Source organism: Scardinius erythrophthalmus (genome assembly GCF_964197995.2).
Source record: "Scardinius erythrophthalmus genome assembly, chromosome: 9".
Lineage (NCBI taxonomy): Eukaryota > Metazoa > Chordata > Actinopteri > Cypriniformes > Leuciscidae > Scardinius > Scardinius erythrophthalmus.
In genome coordinates, this window is record NC_138229.1 from 23,392,790 (window position 1) to 23,412,755 (window position 19,966).

The 19,966-nt window shown below is 37.2% G+C and overlaps 1 protein-coding gene across 2 annotated transcripts in view; it reads right to left on the bottom strand.

The window, feature by feature from the left end:
* fam110b (family with sequence similarity 110 member B) overlaps positions 1 to 18,974 on the bottom strand; it is a 51,422-nt gene extending 32,448 nt beyond the window's left edge. Inside the window, exon 1 of one of the 2 annotated variants that reach the window (XM_081374106.1) lies at positions 18,844 to 18,974. The gene's annotated coding sequence lies outside the window, so the exon portion shown is untranslated. The remainder of the gene's footprint in view (positions 1 to 18,843) is intronic. The other variant, XM_081374107.1, reaches the window with a different exon arrangement.
* Between the last annotated feature and the right edge of the window lie 992 nt (positions 18,975 to 19,966).

Consider the following 19,966-nt stretch of genomic DNA (forward strand, 5'->3'; position numbering starts at 1 on the left):
CTCAAGTTGTTACAAACCTGCATGACTTTCTTTCTTCTGCAGAGCACAAAAGAAGACGTTTTAAAGAATGTTGGTAACCAGACAGTATTGGGGACAATTGATATGCATTGCATCGGGAGAGAAAAAAATATGACATTTCTCAAATACCTTCTGTTAAATACCTTCCAAAAAAAGAAAGACAGTTATTCAGGTTTGGAAAGGCATGAGGGTGAGTAAAATAACAGAATTTCCATTTTTGGGTAAACTATCCCTTCAAAATGGTTTCATTATTGTCACGACGCACAGAACACCTGTAAGTAAGTCACCACCAGTCACTGTTATAAGGCATTCTGGGTTGCCCTGGTAACATAATTCCATGTTGACACTGATGTTTTATGCTGCTAAAAACATTCTGGAAGGAAAAAGGTTATAAATAAATTGCACCAGTGCATAAAGCATCATATCAAAGACTGACATCAAAAAAAAATCTGACTGCTGTAGTTTAGCCAATCAGAAGAATGTGGAGCTCTGTGCCTGACAGTCATTTTGTATGGTTTTGCTAACATGTCTTAACGGGGAGGGATTTTGGAGAGAGGGGGGTCTAATTCAGTGGCTAAGTCCAAGGAGGTCTGTAATACCTGGATAAAAGTATCCTTGGGTCACTTTAAGGCTACAGTCTTAGGGGGACTCAGTCCCGCCACCTAAGCATGAGCCAATGTATACTTCATGCCTTAAGTGCAAGAGATCATGAGCCAAAATCTTGCTCGACTTACAAAAAGATGTCACATATTTGATATTTTATTTTGTGATTTCAGTGAAAAGGAGAGTGTTTGGATGAGAGAGCTTAGCTCCCCAAAGACGACTAGTATAAGCAATACCTTTGCAGCCATCCGTTAGCATTGCCATTCATCTCAATGAATCACTTCTTTCCCAAGTTGTAACAAGAATAGCAGCAATTTGGTCACTCAAAACATCTACTATAATATAATGAAATATTTACCATTTAGATGGTGCTTGGAAAACCGTCAGTGCACATGGCAACTTTTAAATAGCTGTCGGTGGAAAACAAAAGTTTTTTGGGTCCAGATGGTGTAGTTACAGCATCTACCAGCGTGGGCTAACTCAACCATGCTAGGCAGCCAAAACCTCCACTCTTTGTCCAAGTCTGGTGTGGGTTTATGGAAGTAAAATAATGTCAAATGTTTTTGAAATAAAAAGCCTGTTGAATTGCACTACTTGAAAAAAAAATAGGCATTGCATTAACCATGCTAGCATTTTAATGCATTGTATTTTTAGGGCTTGCATTTTTATGGGCTGAAATTCAACATGGTTGAATATTTAAGCTGTGAATATTTCAATTAAAAACATTTCAAACACATTTTCATTATAAAAAATTCAATAATCCATATTCACCTTTCATATTTCACTTCCAAAATATTCAAACTGTTTAAAAATACAACCTATAATATTCAACAGGCAATTTTCGGTCCATTTTATTTCGCTTTGCAAATTCGCCTCCACAAATTCAGTGGTTCAAATTCGACAGTAAATTCAAAGGAACTGCAGGAAAAGCAGTAGATTACCGAGATACTCTCCATCTGCTGTTAGTCGTCCTCACCAGCAGGAGGTGCAAAAGCGCGTGTTGTTGACGAAGACAGAGCAACAGTTAGAGCAAGCCATTCATTCATTCATAAAACTCATTTAACACCAATGTAAGAGTATTTGTGATTATTATGACCGCGGTTTTATGTTAAATTCAGTATCTTCACGGTTACTTTCCCTGTGTAGCCTACAAGCATCTTTCTCTACCGTGAACAAGATTATAATGTTATTCCCCGATGCGGATATACAGATCCAATATTACATTTTTGAGGCTGACATATATTTCTCTTGGTTGTTTAGTTGCCTTAACTTTATATTGTGGCATGCAGGCTATTAGGGTTTCCCTCAATACTTAAGGATTCCCCAGTTGGACATATAAAACGCTTAACGTAGCTTAATGGACTAATTACAGTGATATAAAAGACCAAACTCGCAGGGGCAAGCAGATTGACTCAGAATAACGCGCAAAGTTAATGCTGAGCGTTTCCCAGTGATAGACTGGCATAAAGTTGGCTTGACGTTGGACATTCGCACATTTAGGGACCGTCTCTAAAGTGTATACGACTTTGGTATACACGTTTCTAACTTCAATAGCATTTGAATAGAACGACTTACAGTCATAAAACCAACTGTAAGTGTTCATGTAGTGTCAGGCATAATGCGCACCCTTTGGATTTGTGATATTTATTCAAATAAATTAAAGTTTGCTATTGAAGCTAGAAACGTGTATGCCAATGTTGTATGCAACTTTTGAGACGGTCCCTAAATGTGCGAATGTCCAATGTCAAGGCAATTTTACATTTATTAGGCTACATTTAGTCATTTATTTAGCAGACGCTTATATATATATATATATATATATATATATATATATATATATATATATACTGTAGAGAGAGAGAGAGAGAGAGAGAAAAGAGAAGAGAAAGTGTTAGTATTGATCAAGTGTTGATTTTGTGGCAGTAGGCTATATCACGAAACGCTCTGCATGAAACTGCGCGTTACGTTCATCTTAGTCCATCGAGCACATAGTTGCCTACAGCCTACATCCCCAATAAGGTGCGAGTTTGGTCTTTTATATCACTGTATTAGTCCATAAACTACATTAAGCGTTTTGTCCCGACAGAAGGGGAATCCTTGAGTATGAGGTATCGAGGAAACCGATTATAATCCTGTTCATGTAGAGAAAGCTGATAACATGTAGGCTACACAGGGAAAGTAACAATGAAGTTATTGAATGAAACATAAACACAGTTTTTGTGTCTTTATCATCTTTTCCGCATATATACTGACACAGATAATGATTTTCATTTAATGAATGAATGCTCTGTCTTCGTCAACAACACGCGCTTTTGCACCTCCTGCTGGTGAGGTTGACTAACAGCAGAGGGAGAGTATCTCGGTAATCTACTGCTTTTCCTGCAGTTCCGTTGAATTTACTGTCGAATTTGAACCACTGAATTTGTGGAAGCGAATTTGCAAAGCGAAATAAAATGGACCGAAAATTGCCTGTTGAATATTATAGGTTGTATTTTTAAACAGTTTGAATATTTTGAAGTGAAATATGAAAGGTGAATATGGATTATTGAATTTTTAATAATGAAAATGTGTTTGAAATGTTTTTAATTGAAATATTCACAGCTTAAATATTCAACCATGTTGAATTTCAGCCCATAAAAATGCAAGCCCTAAAAATACAATGCATGAAAATGCAAGCATGGTTAATGCAATGCCTATTTTTTTTCAAGTAGTGCAATTCAACAGGCTTTTTGTTTCAAAAACATGTGACATTATTTTACTTCCATATGGGTTAGCAAAATAGTTAATATTGCTTACAGCTCCTTTAAATGAGTCTGTTGACTGGATTATAGTGTGTGCTAATTTAGTCAAAGTATGAATTCATCATGCGACATTACTCCTGCATACATGCTAAAAAGTACATTTCAAGCTACAACTTCAGCTCATAATGGTGAATTGTAAATCATAAAGCCATGTTTATCAATTACTATTGTAGCTTACTATATGTAGCTTACTTGGCTACATAAAACTAAATGTGACTCAGATGTAAATGATCCAGCACTAGAGCTGAACGACATATATAAAGTGCATGGGCCTGTGGAAGTTTCTCGCGTCGTCTCAGTATGGGGGAAGGTTGGCTCAGAGGAAGGCCACTGTGAGTCAGAGCTCTTAATCCCTCCATAAGCGCAGTTTCACCTTTTTCCAAGTCGTGTTTCTTGAACACTGTGTGAACATGCTGAGAGTACAGAAAGCGTTTGTACATGGGGATGTATTTTCCACAGAGAAAGAACATGCAGCTTGTTGCTGATGTGTTTGATGCCGTTTCAAAGTTTCCACAACATCACAGGACCTACATCATTAAAAGAAACGATCTAAACTCAACGGTCCTCATGCACATGGAAAAACTGTGTTATCAGGCAGGGATTCCATACAAAATGTTCAAGTGTGTCCACAAGATAAATGCATTAAGACTGTATGACTGCTTGACATAGAAATAGTGGGTCATTGACAAATCAGACTGCACAAGATAAAGGAAAATCTAACATGCACTACCATTTAAAAGTTTGGGGTCAGTAAGACTTTTTATTGTTTTTGAAAAAAGTATCTTATGGCTGCATTTATTTTATAAAAAATACAGTAAAAACAGTCATATTTTGAAATATATTACAATTTAAAATAACTGTTTTCTATTTTTTCTATTATATTTAAAATGTTTATTCCTAAAGCTGAATTTTCAGCATCATTACTTCAGTCTTCAGAGTCACATGATCCTTCAGAAATCATTCTAATTGCTGATTTGCTGCTCAAGAAACATTCCTTCTTATCCATTTTGAAAGCAGTTGTGCTGCTTATTATTTTTTAAGAAATTGTGATGGATTTTTTTTCCCTCAGGATTATTTGATGAAAATAAAGAACATTTTTTTGAAATTTATTTGAAATAGATTTATATTTATTGAAATATAAATATTTTGAAATATATATTTTTTTCCAGCCTTTTTCTATCATGTCCTTGCTGGATAAAAGTATTCATTTTTTTCAAAGAAATCTTCTTTCAAAAATCGTACTGACCACAAACTTTTAGTGTAGTGTATAAAACATATTTTCCTTATACCATGAACACATGTGCTAAGAGTGTATACATTTGTCATTTTCAAAAAAAAGTTTTTAAATATATTTTTTAAATAGTTTTTACTTTTTTACGTCAATTTACATCAGGCAATCTGGAAAGATATTCATTTCCCCAACCAGAAGCTGTTAATTCGATCAAAGAAATCCCCTATACATCATTAAGGGACTTTGCATTTCCTCATTTGGGTCTGTTAAACGCTAAACTCCTATCGCTTGCTGAGGTGATTTATTGCTCTCCATATGAAACGGGTCTGAATCTGAATAATCCTTTCATGGTCATTTATAAAGAGATTAATTCTGGCAGTCATCCATCCAGACAGACAATAATACAGGCATCTCTGCTGCTCACCCCTGAATCACAAAGTCTTTAATATTTAGTACGGCTTTGGGAACTCTGCGTTCATTTGTAATAATACTACTATAGAACTGAGTATGTTAAAGTACCACAAGATACTCACGTGATGAAGTTTCCTTTGAAATCCACACAGAGATGACACATTTCCAAAGTTGGCGTACAAGGAAGCACAGAATCACAGTACACATCTTTTGACATACTTCATTGCCGGGTTTAGTCCTGAAACAGTGGCAGCAGAATGATATTGTCCTTCCAACTTAATGAAATCTTACAACTGACTGGATAGACCAGCCAGAATGGCAGTTAGTTCTCAATCAAATGCTATTAGTCTAATACAATCTGACTGCCTTCCTTAATCACAGGCCAACATTGAACTGCTTACCCTCTTTCCTTAAGTGGGAAGACCCTAATCTTCACTTAAAAAAAAAAAAAACATTCTAGTCATAACGAAGACTTTATGAAAGTGCAATTTGTTGTTGCAGGACCATGTATAGGTCGTGTTTAAGCCCACAGAAACATTGCCTATTTGTAGCTCTGAAGCAGCGCCTACCGCACAGAGCTGAGAAACATCTTAATCGCATCAGTGGAGATTGTAGGCCAGATTTCAATGGGATTACAGTGTCATCACCGCTCTCACTGCCCACAGAGAGTTCAGTAAAAAAAAAAAAAAAAAAACAGATATACATGGACACTTTTTAATGACCTTTGGACAAACGGTAACCAATGAGAGGAAAGATACTGAGATTTAGATGAATCGTTAAGCAATTTCATCTCTAGGTTTATTATGTTATATAAGGTAAAGCACTGAAAGGAGTAAGTTGGTTAAGAGTTAAAAAAAAATTTGGCATCAAAGGCTGCTTTTACACATTGCATTAACATGTGACCTGTATCCGGATGTTGTCCACATAGATATTGAAAAGACAAGTGTAAACGCGCTTCTGATCGGAATGTTTTGCGATAGAGTCGAGTGTGAAGTACATCGCAAATATACTGACATTTTTGCCTTCGCAAAAAAGTTGCAGAACCATTCATTTTCTGTAAAGAACGCGCATTTTTCCCACCACAGCTGGCAACGTTCTCGGACCCATATGTTTCTCTGCACCGTTTCCATTATGGCATCTATCCACATTATTAGTACTTGCAGCCTCTTCATCCTCCTCATTTTGCGAGATTTGTTTTTAAAAGAAAACCCACCACTTCAGGTCGACTTTGCATCAACTTTTTTTTTTTTCGCGGGAATGCGAGATCCCATCTGTTATCCACATACAGAAGGCCCTTGATGTGGAGAGGTGTAAACGCACCATGTCCTGATTGGCTTATGATCCGATCTGTTGATCGGATCACGGATCACATGTTAATGCCAAGTGTAAACGCACCCAAAGACAGTGATTCACATGCAATGTTTAACAACATCTAGTGAGTCACTTGGAGCTGTGTTGAAAACTTTCACTTGCCATTTTGTGAACCAATCCAAATATTGTAAAGTGTCTTGTTTGTGAAACAAAACTGAGTGAAACCTAGCCTAACATCTGTCAGTATAATTTATTTTTCAGCATAGCCTGACTCCCTGGAGGCCTTTGTAATGTCCTTAGATCCAGCCAAATGTTTACACAAGAAAAGTCTACAAATCACAAACATCTTAATGACCAACCAACAAGAAAAAATGGCTTCATAAATATACAAAATAATCAGGGATGTGATGATGGTGTAAAGTCATCCAACTCTGTTTGGTCCCTAATGAATGAACTAGGCTAAGCTACGTGCTATCAAAGTGTCGCCGCGCACCAGAGCGATTGAGTGCACGCACTGAGACGAGAGGTATGTATCAACTCGTCTTAGTTAAAGTGTAACTTGCAGGTAAAATTTTTCTCGAAGAAAATGCAATAAACATAAAGATAAGAACCGCCCACCACTGTTTTGTATGTTTTTCATACCAAAATGCTGAATATAATATGAAAAGTTGGTACTTTTTGACATAAAAAAGAGAACTGATTAATTTGAGTTCATTGTAAATCATTATCTTTTGTGAAGTGTTATTTCATAATGGGTTGTTGTAGTGCTGTGCTGGAATTCATTTTCAAGGAAGTACCATGTCTATTAATGGGTATAGCTAACGTTTTCAGCTAGTCAGCTTGAGATCTAAACCATCTAAACTGGTTATATATCTTATGCCTAGTAGTGGATGTTTTTTGAGCAGTAGAATAACCATATTAATCCGCACAGTCACGCAGAGCCGAATCACAACTAAAACAATGTTCTTCCGCAAAATGCAAAATTACCTTTAAATGATCTCCTTTTGAGTTCTACTCATGAAAGAAAGTCATACAGGGACCGGTTGCATAAACAAAGCCATTATGTTAAGACAGTGTCTTAAAGGTCCCGTTCTATGCCCCTTTTCACAAGATGTAAAATAAGTCTCTGATGTCCCCAGAGTGTGTATGTGAAGTTTGAGCTCAAAATACCCAACAGATCATTTTTTACAGCATGTTTAAATTGACATTTTTTGGGGCTCAGAAAAACGAGCCGTTTCAGTGTGTCCCCTTTAAATGCAAATGATGTGCTGCTGGACGACACAGGGGGCGGAGCTTCATGAGCTCGTGCTCAGTCTGTCAGGAAAAATTCATCTCACGGAATGATGATAATATCAGAAACTCTCTGTAACGGCGTTCATTTCGAGTCGGACAATAATGCCTACAGAGTCAGAGTGCTGTATAGAGATGAAACAGGTATGGTTTAGTAGTTTAATTACGGTTATTATAACGTATTTGTCATCTGCTTGTAGGCTATGTATCCATTATTTATTAATAGCCTACAAGTCTGCTGTCTGAATGATGATCAAACATGTACTGATGAGTTTAATAAAGTTTATTGTACACCACACAAAAGATGAAGCGTCAGTTTTACTTCAGAAAATCACCGTAAGAGCTGAGTAAACACAGTAGGCTAAGTTATAAGAAGTGCGCAAGTAGCCAGTAGAGTTGAGGGAGCATTCCTGTGGGCGGAGGTTAGTCAAGAAACGGTTCTGGTGATGTCACTAATGCAGGATGTAGAGGGGTGTAGTCCAATCGAGCCGTTTTTTGTAGTCAACTTCTGTTAAATAAAATATCTCCCTTGGCATTGAACTTTGAGCTTTATAATTTTACAGATATTATTTATGCTCTAACAGCAACATTACACACTAACTAAAGTTTGAAACATGGAATCGCATGCAACGGGACCTTTAAGTTCTAGTATGACCCACTAGCAGTTTGTCAGCGGCAGTCAGTCTTACTTTCCGGTGTCAAATTAGGCCAACTCTATGAAAATCTATGTTTTTATAGAACTGATTAAAAAAAAAAGCTATGAACCGTCTTTAAGAATTTTTGTCTGCCTTGTACTAGAGGTTTATGCAACTTGGTTTGAAACAATATCAGGGGAAAGGAAATTATGACCATTCTACTTTTGGGGGGAACTATTCAAGTTCTTTTCGAAGGATTGGGTATAGAATATTTAATAATTTCAAAATAAAAAGGCAAGTTCACAAATTTATAGAAGAAAGAAAAAATGGATGTTTGTTCTCAGGCAACATATGCATTTCTGCCAATACTGTGCCACCAGAGAGAACTGGATGTGCCACCATGAGAATTGGCATTTGGTTTGAGTGCTAATGCACTGCCACTTGAACCGACCCTGGGGGCTGGGCACAATTTTACCCTGGCCAGGATTGACTCAAGCCAACTAAATGATTTACGCATCTACACAAACTCCAGGGTATATTAACTGTACACACCACCATGTATTTAGGTGCCCAGCGGACAAGCTAGTAGTCACTTTAACAATCTCACCCCATCACATAACAGCCCATAGCATAACATGAGGGTCATCAAAAGGATACTGTACGATGCATAATGTACAGCAGCTGTTAGCAACTAGTTGACGTAACCCATTGCTGAAAGAGAAATATTCCAAAATGTAGCACAAATAAATAAGCACCTGAAATGAGATGGCAACAGAGACAGTAATTCATCTCTTCTCTAGTCTAGCACACTCTGGACGACATGAAATAGGTCACCGTTTGAGCGTCGTGCTTGGCCCTCTGCCAATGCTCCCAACTATTCGCCGATCCTCTTCTCTTTTTTTAAATTCCTTTATTGTTGATATCTGTCAAAGCAGTCATGTGAATGCAAGACGGCAGATGATGTAGACTGCAGACATTTTATTCATTCCGCTAGACATACAGCACTAATACCTGAGCGATGGGAAGATTTTTCATTTTAGGATGAACCCTTTAGTATTCCTAAAATGGAGGGTGACTGTGCTTCTCTAACACATGTAAGGCTAATCCTATTGTTATTGTTGATAATGTCTGAATGGAGACTGAAACATGAAAGAATATGGGAAATAACAGGTTAAAAAAACCTCACAATACCAAATGTTTTCCTTCATCTCAGAAATTGCTTGGATCTTATCCCGTCAACAGAACACCACTATGGTATGTTTAACTGCGTAATTAAGAGCCCATTCCCTAAATACAAAGACAATCGCAGGTTCATGCATGCTTTTCATCCTGTCCAGAGGATTTGGGTCACATTTTAATCCCGCAGTCAGACAAACCTTACAGAGTCTAGCAGTTAATTACTTTAACTCAACATAATGCACTCTGCTTATTTACATAATTCACATTCAAACGTAATATAATGATAAATTAAACATTTCATATTTCACTGATGATTAAACATTTATAAGCACTTCTTTAATACAGACACTTAAAGGTCCCAGGGGTTGATTTATATTACAACTTTTGTTTTGATTGCTACTTTTCAAATGGCTTTATATTTTATTTTTCTCCAGACCTGGACATTAAATCTTTACATCATAAAAATATTAACATTTTTAAAACTATGATAACCTAAACAAAGGGTGAAAAGGACGAGCCATTTAATTCCGATAATCCATTTTCAAAAATATTCTCTACCTGAATTGCAATGAACAAAAAACTAAATTTTTAGACAGTGGCTAAGTTTCCATCCACTTGTCAATAGAATTATCTTAAGGTTGGAAAAAAAAAATCATGCGAATAAAGCTGGTGAAAGTGTGTTTCCATCCAACGGCTTTAAAGCGAATAAAAACCTGTGCGTAATGACGTCACATGCTGTTTTGCGATCAAATTGGTATATCGAATTGATTTGAGACATTTTAAGGTGTTTCCATTCATTTTCGCACTGAATCGCACAACATTCAAGCAAACATTTGCGAACAAAGTTTTGCTAGACAAAATGGATCGCGCCATCTACAGTTTCCATCAGCGTTTATCGCATAATTTATCGATCAAGATAAAATCCGATGAGACCGAACGTATTTCATTTGAGTCGATATTCATGAAATTCAATCGAATTTTACTGTTTCCATAAAGCATTTTTCATTCGATATCACTTAATTCGGATAAAAACATGTGGATGGAAACATAGCTATTGTTAGTTGACATTTAAATAAGTTTAGTTTGAGAAGTGTGTTTCTAAAAGTCCACAAAGGCTGAAAATGCCCATAGTTGGAGAAACATCCTTATATGTGACTGTCATATATTAGAAAGAATTCCAATATGTAAGCAACTGCTGTGAAATGAGTTATGAGGGAAGTGTTTTACAACAGTGGCAATTATTCCCTGCTCCATATCCATCACCTCTTAGCCAATAAAAGCAGGATATTATAATTCTGACTCAAATAAAGATAATCACCCAGGCAGAGACATATTGAATGATTTCTAATAATTCTCCGGAAGTGGTAGAAGGAATGTGACCTGGCACCTAACATCAGTTCCCAGTGTGTGTGCCATCTGCTGTGGAGCACCTCCATAGGGCTGCTTTCATCAACACCTTCTGTTGAGCTATTCACACTCGCAGCAGTGTGGCCTTAATCCTCCTTCAGCTGACCCAGCGTTGGGACACTTTAATTGCAAAAATATTTCTCAAGAGCCTGTAGACAAGATGCAATCACGTTTCTCTATGATATAGGCCGCCAAGTCCTGAGCTGGAATAAGTGCTGAGAGATTCAATAAAGGCCTGATCTGCTGTGCTTGCGAAAGGATTTTATTTGTTGATGCATTCTGTAATATCAAAGCAATATTTAGTAACAGGCCCTGTAAAATGTCTGCAGTAGTTATGTAAGAAAAGGGCCGCAAAATCCATCAGCCTAAAACAGGACATTAGAAAAGCAATAAACCATAGTAATGGATTAATGGAATTGGGGTTGTAGCCACATTATTTTCAAGTTTTGCTATTAACCAATTTTGCAAGCTTGCGCGAGGCCTGGTTGAGTTGCGTTAGTAGTGTGTTGTCACCATGTCCAAGAGATGCGTTTTTTTCCACCCCGAATCAAAACCTCCTTTTTGCGGCCCTCCTACGGCAGATGAAATTACAGTAGTTAAAATATATTTTTAACATGTCTCACGATTTTTATTCTGAACCATGCTGTTCGATGCAGGCAGGGGGCACGGGAAGATTGTGTTCATATGCAACAAGGAATGTATTTGTAATCCGCCATTTCAAAAAAGGGCTATTGAGGTTTTTTTGCAGGCAATAAACCAGGCGGGTAATACATCAACCGGAAGTTGAAGCCATCCGCGTGCCGCCATCTTGTAGCAGAACTTCACTTGCGTTAGCATTTCCATTGACTCCCATTCATTTTGGCGTCACTTTGACAGCGAATAACTTTACATCTGAGGCGTTTAAAGACTCCATTTGTCCATTATTTATTTCTAAAGAAACACGACAATGTATAAAGGGCTCCATTACCTTCTATGTTACCTTATGGCCCCGTAGAAACAGTTTTTGTAAAAACAGGCTAATAACGATTGCGTCATAACCACTCGACTCTCTGTCGCACAGTAGAGAGATTACCGTACAGACAGGAGGAGAAGCTCGCAGGCAATCGGGGGGACGTCAAGGGAATAACATTTTAAAATAAATACTATACAAAATAATTAATCAGAATACTTACTCCTGCTCACTCACGCCAAAGAACTCTTTGCTCAAGCTCGCCGTCTCTGCAAGATTAACGTTGGCAGTTTGCACGCACAGCTACTAGAAGATTTACATCTGTCAGCTTAGTTTGAGTCGGTTTGAGTCTGCGTGTCAGGAACGGAAGTGCTAAAAAAAAAAAAAAAAAACGCTAAAAATGGGCTTCACTTGTCTCAATTGAGTTCCAATGAGATGTCTCTGACCACTTCTTATACTGTCTATGCAATAAACGAGCCTGCGCAGCAACAGGAAATAAACAATAATGAATCCTGCCAGTAGGTGGCAGCAAGTCACTGTTTTAAAGAGTGAGTCATTGAATCATTCATTCAAATTGTTGATTCTTTCCTGAACGAAACATGTTGCTCAGAGATAGTCTCAGCCTCAGACGTCACGCCCACGGAACGTTGGCTAAACGTCTGATGCATATGGTACACTTAACTGGAAACACTTCAGGAATGTCGAAGTCGTCATCTGATTGGTTGAATTTTATCGGATTTCCGGGGGGCGCGAGTGTCGCGTTTATTTTCGGTCAGCCGGGAAACAAAGCGCAGACGTGTGATTGCGGAAGAAAAACTGTTGTGTTTACATGAGTGACAATGAGCATTTATCAAGATCAGCTAAACGTAGTATACGTGCACGAACAGATCAATGACTTACTGCTTGGTTTTCTTCTCCTTCTTTGATTTTCTATGCTGACTGACTTGTTGCACGCCGGTCTGTTGTTGTGGGGACATTTCCACGCCCCGAAACGTGACGCTGAACAAAACGAACTGTAATTGGTAGTTTGACATGTCGGTCAAACGGCCTTATGGGCGGGCCTTGGCCAAAGAAAGCTGCTATGAATTCCAGACCTTCAGCCGTCAGTCTGAAGGTCGGCTACGCGAGACTACTCAGAGATGGTTCTGATGTGGCTTTGTTTGGAAATACTTTCATTGAAGAAGCACAAAAAAACAGACAATATGTATCTGTCTAAAATGCAATATAATATTTGCAATATGCTATTTGGGGAAAACAGCACTCTTGCTCTTGAAAAAAGGTTTGTAGCCCACTAAGAATTCATAGTTAAATTCCTTACTGAAGGTTTACTGATTTAAAATGTATTGATTTCTTTATAAAAATTGTGCTGTGTGCGTTTATAAACCTGTGAAAACAGCACCCCTACTTCCTGTGCCCCTGAAGGTCAGATGACAATTATAACATCCCATCTGTAATGTAAGAGAGGTATAAAATAAAGAATTAGGCTACCACTGTGAAACGTCCTGCACAAATCGTGGTTGCGAAAGTTGTTTCATTTTGATCAACTTGTTTTTCTTGACTGTCATTATCGGGCTCGGGCTCAGGCTCGAATTGATTCGGCAAAACTGACACCATGGTTAACGTAGGGTTCGCAGCACCTCAGGAAGCATACGGACCTGATACTCGCCGTTTATTGTTAGAGGCGTTACATTTCAGATACATGATGTAAGTGCTAGACAATCATAAACGGCTGACAAATCAGCGCAGACTGCGATTTTCAGAAGGCGGATTTTAAAGAAATCGAAACTAAAAGAGAGCGAGAAAATAGATGCTGCAACAATGTAAATTATAGGAAGAATTATGAGTTTTTTATCATTAAATTATGTAAACATATTCTTGTAGACCCCATAAACAAAATGATGAACCTGTAAATGAGCATAATAGTACTCCTTTAATTAAAATAAGCCAATAACCAATATAGTACAAATATATGGTGTACCCCTATTTGATTCATAAATAAACCTTAATATTTAATAAAAAACTAAATAAATTTCTTTCTAATACATGAAATATATTTTGCTAAAAATAAAACGTATCATTTATTGCAGTGAGGCTACTGAAAATATCAAGTCAAGTACTAATCTAAACTACTGATCTACCTGGATCAGCAGGAAAAAAAATATTATAGTCAAGTTCTGAAAAATCAGATTGTGGACAGTAATGCATGCACGCAAAAGAGCGGTGGTTCTGCTGACAGGACACCTGTCAGTTGTGACTAACACGCAACCTACTGAGGACCCTTTAAAACAGACCGGTGGCATGTCCTGAACAAAACAGCGAGTATGGAGCCTATGTACCCTCTTGCATGCACACAGACACAAACACACGCCACGCCTAGGCACATTACAAAGGCCTGCTGGGGGTCAGGCTATGCATCTGCGGCTCCTATTGATGTGAAGAATCAGACAGATGGGCCTAAACCACCCCTGGAGAATAAACAATACAAAGGCAACATGAAACCACAATAACGCAACCTGGGCACAAAAGTGTTTCATCACCACTAATAACTACTCGGTCAGGGGGCATCCAAACCAGTTAGTTTTGTTGTGAAATCAGTAAAGCTACAGGCCATGTACATTTTTTTTTGATTTGTCTTAAATCTCATCAAAACACATTTAAGTGTGAGGATGGTCGTTGATATACCGGTAGACACGATTAACCGGTAGAAATTTTGGACTGTCGTCTCTATCGTTGTTACGCTCACGTGACATTGCTGTGCTGTGTGGTCATGAAAGCTTATCGACTGCATGCGTTTTTAAGCACTGCGGTTTAAAGTTTTTTTTAATCATTGCAATGCAATAAGCAGGGAAAGAGAACTAATTTCGCTATGTGCGCGCTCTGACAAAAAGATGGTTTCTGAGCACTGTCTGAAAGACTCACACATATTAAGCCGCTGCTCATAGAGCATGTGAGTACTCTCTCAGAGAATAAAGTACTTAATTGTACCTTTAGGGGTACAATGGCTTGACACTGGGGCTGTACCCTCAAGGGTACAATATTGTACCTTAACCTTTAAAAGAAAGAAATGGTACATATATGTACCTTTTAATGCTTTTTGACCCTTAAAAACGTACATATATGTACCTTGAGGTCCAATAATAAGCCCTATGGGGTACGTTACTGTAGATTGTACCTTTGGGGACAGAAATGGACTCCTACTCCTATTTCTGACAGTGTACTGAACTGACTTCTTTTTGCCACCTAATTGGGCTTCAGCAGTTTCACATAATACTTATGTGTCAAAATGCCCGTCTTTGCAAGAAACTTCATAAACACAGTCATTTATGTCTTAAATGAACAAAAACAGTTGAGAAGGAAAACACATGTAATAGGAACCGTGCATTCGATCTTAAAGTGACAGCAGCCTAATAAACCTGCTGTCGTCAGTGTCATTAATGTTAATCAAACAACAAAAAAGAGAACTGAATCACTTTTGTCTCATTTTAATAAGAATAAATGTATATTTAATTTACACAGTGATGATATGCAGTGTTTTTAATACATTTGATTACTTTATACAATTTATGTAGGCTAGTATTTCTTATTTCTAGTGCTTTAACCGTTTCAGGTAGGTCTATTGCTTGTAATAGTTTGTTGTCCTATTGCTTGTAATTAGTTTTTATTTTAAAGTAGGCTAGTATTTGTTTTTGTTTTTTGTGATATTGAAATTGGTAACAAGAATTATGAAATTAAGATCTGGGAAATCTGGGTCAGCAGGACTTGAGACATAAACATATGAGACAAGTGAGTTGTAAACAAACTTGCTGATAATTACTCAATTTTAAATTCTACCTCAGACAGATTGGAAACTCATTTTCAAAATGGACTGATATTGACTTTAATTGCTGATGTGTTATTTTCAATGATATGTAAATAAAACAATAAAAGAGCAATATACTGGCTCTTTGTAATGTCTTTTCAGTGCTTTTGTGGCCGCAATAAAGTAGGCTAACCTTTGGATTTTCTTAATTTTGTGGCTTTTCTTATAGGAAATATTAATACAAAGGTATGCAATCAACAGATAAATTGTGATTAATTAATTGGCATATCAAGTAATTAATATGGTATTATTAAAAATACCACTCAACAGTCCTAATTATTAGATTTTTCTCAAAACTTATGAAATTCGTAACATCTTGCTGAAAGTTTGACTGCTTTTACCATATCCATAACAAAGTGTTGTTAAGTTTTTCCATGACATGAAATGAATCTAATCTGAGACACATCATTATGATTTGAGACATGGCCACATGGGTATGTCCGCATCCTCCCATCTTCCGCTCTTCAGATTAACCAGACGCAACATCAAAACAGGGGTCTTCATGGATGTGGCTCAGTGCGTTCAAGATTTTACTCTTTATAAGGGATTGACTAAGTTTCAGCAGCTTTGGCTGAAAGTGCTTTCCTTTTGTAAAAGTTTTTTTAGATTGTTATAGATTTATAGTAAACTGTTATTTAGATTTTATATTAACAAATAGGCCTACTTACATAAAGGTATAAAGGGACTGCACAGACACAAATGAACTGGGCTGAATGAAGGTAGTCTTGAAGAAAACATGGTTGAATGAATTCACTCTCTGCTAAAGAGGAAGGCATTTGAAAAGCTGATATACCTACTGGATTTAATTACTCTCATGATTTATCCTGTGACTCACGTTCATACTGTGAGAAGACTGAAAAGACTTTCCACATGTGAACAACAAAACTCACCCTGAATGACCCACTGGATCATCCGCTTAAATTATGATCCAATCGCAGCTGGCTCGACCATGTAATGCAAGATGCCAATATGATGTCAAAATCTGTCAGCTATTCATAGACTGCTCTGCTGTTTTTAAGACAATTCCTCAGCCAAAGAGGAGACTGTAATAAAGAACTTGATTTCCACAAGCCCTGAGAGGAGTGCTGACAAAAAAACTCTAACTGCATTTTCATCTGTTACCTCTAAACGCAGTTCATTTCCGCATCTCTGCTGAAGTCATCATGGCATTCCTCATATAATCATGGCTTTACAATCCCATGACACTGTTCCAGCTCTGAGCTTTTCATTCCACATCCCATCTTTACACCGCCGAAGGACAGTGCACTACATTTCTGTTGTGTTATTACCGAATTCTATAGGTTTGATGCAATGTGGCTTGTAATCAAAATGTAAAAAGAGACAACAGCCTAATTACCGGTATAAAGTTAATCAAGAATTGTGCAAGAAACTCCCTACATTACCTAAACCAGTGGTTTTGTTTCAAAGCCTAGCTTTTGGCGACCCAACTCACTTCAAAATTGTTTATCGTATAAAATAAAATAACAAAACTATTCTTAAACTAAACATGTAATGTCTTAATATTACCAGGAACTTTATAAGCCCAACAATATGTAAAAATATTAATATGACATATTTGTGACAAAATACCACAGTCTGACTGGACACACATTCTTTAAGATAAGACACATTCAAAAATGTTTTCTCTTCTCTTTTAAAGTTGCGATGTAATGGAAATATTGACAGATTGTGTCTTCCATATTGTGAGGTACATCCGATTGAAACGGCTTGTCGCAAAAGAAAAAACTTGGTTTGGGACTTGGTTCTATTGTTTATTGGATGGAGGCAGACCTGAATGTGAGCTCGAGTTGACTGTAGGAAAGGGGTGGGTTTAAGCAAACTAAATGATTGGAGAAGTCTAGCATACGTCAACAGAGAGAAGTCTGTCGTTTCAACAGAAGATCAACATTTTGATTAAGAACTACCAGGGTTTTTTTTTCTATGAAACATACGTATTGATAAATCATTCATAATAAGCTCAATAACATGCATTCAGAAAACAGATAGGGTGAATTTCCATTTCACGCATTTATGTTTTCATCCTAACTATGCCAGCATTGTTTCCCTGCTATCCACGACCTGTGACCCACCACCAGTTGAGTTTAAACTGACTATTTTTTCTGAGGGAACCAAAAGAGATGGTATTTAAAAGTGACGGGCAGTTTCTTGTGCTCAAAACAAGCATTAGTCTGTGGTTTCTCAAACCGGACGGCATAATAGTGAGCTTTTGGCTAATGACTAATGCTCAAAACAAGAATTTTGAGATGCAAGTGTAAGCCAACCTTATGACCAACCCCTTAAGCAGCTAGGCTATCCTAATCCAAACAGACAGCATACTTCAGTCAAACAGCCTTTAAATCTGGTGGTTTGAGCAGCTGTATTTTATACAAGTACTTAAAAACACAACAGGTCACCAGTGCCACATTTTAGACTGCAACGACAGGCACCCTGTCAAAACTTGGATATCTGAATGACTTAATCAAGCTCTCATTACTGCTTGTCTGATTCCCTTCAAACCTCCATTAGAAGCTTAGAATGATCCAAGACATTTAAGCAACATCTTAAAACAGGACAAATTTTGAGGGATGCAGAAGGAGGGGGATGAAAGAACAAGGAATGTATGTGTCTATGTGTTTGGCATGCTGGAGTGGAACTACATTAGTAGTCCTGGTAGATAATCAATAGCCCGCTCAACACATTACAGGAATCCAGACTCATACATATAGCCTACATTATCAGACAGTTACAATGGAGAAAATAAAGTAATATGTGGTGGGGGAAGCCAGTTGTTACTTCAAGCGTATTGTCCGTCTGATCTGTAATCCATGCGGTTTCATGACAACAGCGAGATTTACTGCAAAATGCAGTTAGGAGGAAGATTATAATGCAAACACTAGCAATATTGAGAGAATGGTTCTTCAGATATGCTGCTTATCAAATTCCCTGAAGATAAACGCAGCACAGTACAATCACATGCAACATGTCATTGGCAGTGTCCATGTCCATGGAATTTGGATGTCTGGACTGGAGTTGGAACAATAGGTGAGGGATGCTAGACTGTTATTGAATGGGCTGTTGAGGTCTAAACAGAGACTGACGCATCCTAAATACAGCGTGAAATAAAATGATACTGACTACAAAGAACTTACCTTTATGATCTGCGCGTGAAGACTTAAAATGAATGAGGATGCTGCAGTATATTTCCGTGCTCATTCACAGTCGACTGGAGCTGAAAACCTTGCGTTGGGCAGCACCGTATCAGCCTATTGAATCCCACTGCATCATGAGCCTTGGATCCAGAATAGACCGTTGTGTGAAAGAGGGGTGGACGGTCAAACAAACTATATAATTTTTCGTTAACATGATTAGCTGATCCTCAGTTTTACAGTAAAGGTAAATTGAATCCATTCAATAACACAAAGATTACATATGCAATAAATTTACCCTTTGTTCAGTGACTTTTCAGGTTTAAAATAACAGTTCACCCCTGTTTTCAAAATACTGCTGTCCAATTTTCTTAAAGGGACCGCTACGTTTACCACATTCAGCTGATGAGCGCAGTTTGTGGTCCGTTACATGAAATGTCAAGCATAAATAATGAACTTGACCTCTGGGTAAAAATATTCGTGTTAAACCTAATAATGTTTTGGACAAGTGTTTCCGTTTTCTGTCTACTGTATTTTAATATTTTTTACGAAAAAAAGAAAAAGAAAAAAAAAACTTGTATGAGAGAGTTATTAATAGTTTAATATAGCTACTAGGCTGCTACTCCTTAATGTTTATACCTATAGTTACCTATAGCTACTTTTATTTATTTATTTAATTAAAAATTTTTTTAATTAACTTACGTCTGGTTTAAGTGCCAATTTCAACATGAAATTGCAAATGGGAAAATGCTTATTATTATTATTATTATTATTATTATTATTATTATTTTACTATAAGGGCTATATAGAGCCAATATTAATTTCTGTAATGTGTCTGGCATCAAGCCTATAAGACACATTGCACGAGTCACGCCACCTATAGGTTTAGATGTGATAAACTCTTTAATATGAAAAGTTCAAGTAAAGCTTGATTTTTGAAGACTAGATAAAGTACTGCAACATTTCTGTTCACTTGTCTGAATAATGAAACTTGTTTAGAGGATATTTTTCATCTACTCGTATCTCTTCATATAGGCTACTAAAATCTATTTCACTAAGAAGAAAAATGTATAGGAATCTATAATGTTGTCATATAACATTTGCTGCTGTTGTTCCAATCACATGC